The following is a 4,465-nucleotide window of genomic DNA, read 5'->3' on the forward strand; positions in this document are numbered from 1 at the left end:
CAAATTAATCAATCCCCAATTAAGAGGTTTTTGTCCCCTTCACATTCGATTGGTGTTATATCTGTCTTACATTATCCAAGTTCATGACCTAGTCATCCCTACAGATAAAAATAAAATACTGTGAAGTCCTACATTGGTATTGTATAGTCAGTAGTATGCAAAATATTGTTGGCGAGGGATGGTAGAATTCTTAATCACTGATTACTCCCTACTTTGGACTCATATTTAGTAATTGATGGAACACAGCCTATTTTGATATGCGAGGCCAACTGTCAGAGAAGTGCAAAGACTACTTAGTTCCACTCTCTTTGTTATCCTTTCCCCAATTAAGAGGTTTTTGTCCCCTTGACATTCGATTGGTGTTATATCTGTCTTACATTATCAAAGTTCATGACCTAGTCATCACTACGGAATAAAAATAAAATAACTACTGATAATGTCTTGATCTAACTGCGGAGGGGTGTCACATCCTCATTATTTCAAATACCAACTTTTAGATTTGAATAAAAAATACGGTAAGTTAGTTTCTTTGTTGGTTACAGTGTATGGTTATATGCTTGGACATCTTCCCAAAAAATTCAAAGGTACTGAAAACAATAAGAATATTATCAATATTGCCCTATGAGGAAAGCATCTCCATATAAGAAGAGAGAACAAATTGTGTCAAGAATTTTCTTTCAATGTAGACTTGCACTATTGCTTGCAAGTGGGACTGAAAATAATTGAATAAGCAATGTACCTCAGTGGACATAATTGGAATAAAATACTGTTAAGTCCTACATTGGTATTGTACAGTCAGTAGTATCCAAAATATAATTATGGGCGAGGGATGGTAGAATTCTCAATGACTGTTTTCTGCACTGTCATGCCAGGGCCAAATGTCATCACATCAAAGTTTTCCCCATTTTGGTTTGTGTCCCTGTCAGTTCCCTGATTCATGGAAGCGAATATAAATATTTGGATGCTAAACATTTTCTCTAATGACTTTGGAACTTATAGTCATAGTATAGTATCAAGTGGCCCTATTAATAATCTAACTAGGTAGGTGTTATGTTTTGTAATAGTAGTGGTAGTAGTAACAGGAACTTTGGATAACACAATAACCATCACCAATATTTCTCTACTGAAACATGGCATGTCTCCATTGAGATACGAAACCTAAATTACGGGAATACTGCATGAATGATAAGATGCCCTTTCTTTCGGCACATTCACTTTCCGCAGGAGGAGATCCTTACATTTCTTTTTTTAATTCATTTAATTGTTTAGTTACATGTCCTCACCTGATTTGGTTTCTTTAACATAAATCACGTGTGAACGGTTTTCTCTCAAGACAATGAATGAATATCCTGTCTTTCGAGTGCAATGAATGAATATGAATTATACCTTTATTTTTCTGAACTACATTGCATGAAATGTTTTAGTAAGCAATTTTCTTATTTATTAGTTGCGCATTCCTGGACTTTTCTACTTTGATCTAGTAAAGTTCATGTGATGTGCTCTTGGTCACCTCAAGAGACCACATAGAAAATAGGCTAAAAGTATCAGTTGTAGAAATGTTGGTCCCAAGAGAGGCTTATCACCATCTGATGAGAGTGAAGAAAGCGTCTCGAAATTAATGCTGCCTTGAATTTGGAAAACATTCTATTCAGTTCCTTATAATCAAATACTAGAAGAGATTCGAGGTATTGCAAGGAGCTTCACTTTTTTTTTCAAGTGTTTGAAAAATATTTCCTTTGTATTTCTTAATATTAATACAACAAGTGGATACGAAATATATGATTTTTTTCAGCAATTGTCAATAAAAACACATATGATAATACTGTGTAAGTTCTAAAATGTGAGATTAAATACATAAAGCAATGCCTAATCTTAAATTAAAAGTATTTAGCATAGTTGAGATATGTATTTTCAAAAGTTCCCTGAACTTTGCGTTATTAGTCTTTGAAAATAGATTATGAAATAAATTTTGGTTGTCAAATGCAGGGACATTCATCATTTCCTTTGCATATCTGTTGAATCTTAGCTAAGAGAAACATTTGTTCAAGTGATAAATTATTAAAACATATGTTAACTAAAGCACTTTATTAAATAAGTTATAAATTGCCATGTACAGCCAAAAATTAAATACACTTGTAGCTTGTACAATCTATAAGTGTGACTTTGGTGCAGTGTGCTGGAAGGAGAACACCTCAGAGTGAAAAGGACGTAATATCCGAATATGGGAGAATGAAGAAGTTGCAGATAGCCTACTGCATAAGAAAAAGGAAGCTATTAAGAAAACAGGTAAAAATGCACCCAGGGCCAATTACTGAGGTATAGGTAAAAAAAGTGAAGTAAGAAGAGGTAATATAAAGGAAGGAATTGAAAAAGATTGGACAAGTCATACAGAGATGACTCTTGATGAAAATGAAATCAGACAGCAATCCTGAACTGGCGTTGGAATCCTGGGATAACACCACCCTGGCCAACTCCAGCTTGGGCAGCACCCAGTTGGTCAGCACCCACTTGACTACCAGCACCAAAGGACTGACCACCAGCACCAAAGGACTGACCACCAGTGCCTAGACTGAATTCCTGGAGAAGCTGCTGTTCAAGCTGTTGGCGACGAAGGTTGAATTCTTGTTGACGGCTCTTCAAAAGAAGTTTCTGTTGTTCTTGAGGGTCAATTGGTTCCAGGGCATCAAATCCAAACTGATCAACAACCTCAACTTCTCGTCCAAACTGGTCAGTGAACTCAACAGTGCCATCCACATCAACGAACTGAAAATTTGGTAAAACAAAGAAAATGTCAGTTGAAAATTATTCTTCTTATGGAGTTTTTATCTTTAAAGCAGACTAATCTTCATGTGAAAAAAAACTGAATGACATTATGTTTAAAACTTACCACACGGACATTAGGGTTTGAAGCAGCAACTTGTTGGGCACGTTGGACAAGGAACATGTTGGGTGGAAGCGCTAAGGGGTTATTCAACCCAGGACCAAAGAAGGCAGGTCCAAATCCACCCCCAGGAGCAGCAGCACCAGCTGCTGCAGAAGCACCTGGACCAGCAGCCGCTGCTGCCCCAGCCCAGCTCCAGCTCCAGCACCAGCAGAGGCAGTGGCGGTGGCAGTGGCACCGGCGTTACCTAACGGGTCAGCAGCAAATGATCCTTCAGGGACTGGGGCAGGCGCTCCTACAGTTGGTCTGCTGCTGACCACAGTATTGCCCCGGACAAGTTGGGCAGAAGCCACGCCGACGGCCAAGAGCACACACAACTGAAACATCGAGGTTTTATACCGTTCAAATTTTCCATATAAACCGGATAAGCAAAACTCGTTTTGACTTATGATCAATAGCCCCACTTAATTTATTTAACATTATAATAATAATAATAATAATAATAATAATAATAATAATAATAATAATAATAATAATAGGGACTAGTTCCGAGTTAAGAAAGCAAAATCTACCGTATTCGCTTTGTCTTACACCTCACAAAAGGTGATTTAGAAAAAATAATAATTTGGATGTTAAAGCATAATGACTATCTGACTAAATAATTTGGACATTCCAACACTATGCAAACATCATAATGCCTAATCTTGAAGAAATGCGAGGTGCTAATAAACAGTGCATTCGTTCATTTGAAGTCAAAGCTTGAACTAAACTAAAATAAATCGTGTAAATTTGTAATACAGTGATCCTGACGCGAGAAAATTTTAAAAATTAATCCTTTAAATGAAAATTTTGTTGAAGCTATAATTTAATTGTGAAAATTATATTTATGTATGTTATAACTTTGTGCACTGTCAGCCTTGCTTACGATCACCGAAATTTTGCATTTTCCAATGAAGTATTTCTAGGGTAGTTCCTCAATAATAATCAACAATGTTCTTTCATTAGGAGCAGTTTCTTCGCTTCAGGATCACAAAGGCAGCTAAAACCCTTTCCAACGAATTAGTCGAATTCACTTGAAAAGATTTGTAACACTTCACACACTGAGGAGAAGGAACACGTTAGTATTCCTTGGGACTTACAATGATCTTCATGATGGAAGGTGAGTCGAGATATCGAATGCTGGCTCTCACTGACGCCAAGGCACTTATATACCTGGGCTGAAATGTCAGGCTCAACCGTGACCTTTCCTTTGGGTTGCGCCAAGGTGACTTTTTTCCTCATTACTCCTTTTTTGTTTTCTCCCTTTTTTTCTCATTTTGTATGCGGTATGATAGAAAATATAGGAAGCGTCACGTCACTGTGTTGGAGCATCCTAATAGATACAATTTTATTCTGTCTTTTAACTGATAATATTGTTTAATGGTTTAAATGGCAACGCTCAATGGTACTGAAAACATAAGTGTAGGATACCGAAAACGAACGGCCTATGATTCATCAACTATGAAGAAACACTTTTGTCCCAGAGGGATAATAAAAGGATCTATTTCCGGAAGCTGTTTTTCTGCGAGCTATACTTCGTGATTC

At 36.9% G+C, this 4,465-nt stretch overlaps 1 pseudogene; it reads right to left on the reverse strand.

The window, feature by feature from the left end:
* Nucleotides 1-2,057: 2,057 nt before the first annotated feature.
* Nucleotides 2,058-4,150, reverse strand: LOC137621200 (uncharacterized; annotated as a pseudogene).
* Nucleotides 4,151-4,465: the final 315 nt, after the last annotated feature.

The sequence above is a fragment of the Palaemon carinicauda genome, chromosome 27 (genome assembly GCF_036898095.1).
Source record: "Palaemon carinicauda isolate YSFRI2023 chromosome 27, ASM3689809v2, whole genome shotgun sequence".
NCBI classification, from domain to species: Eukaryota; Metazoa; Arthropoda; class Malacostraca; order Decapoda; family Palaemonidae; genus Palaemon; species Palaemon carinicauda.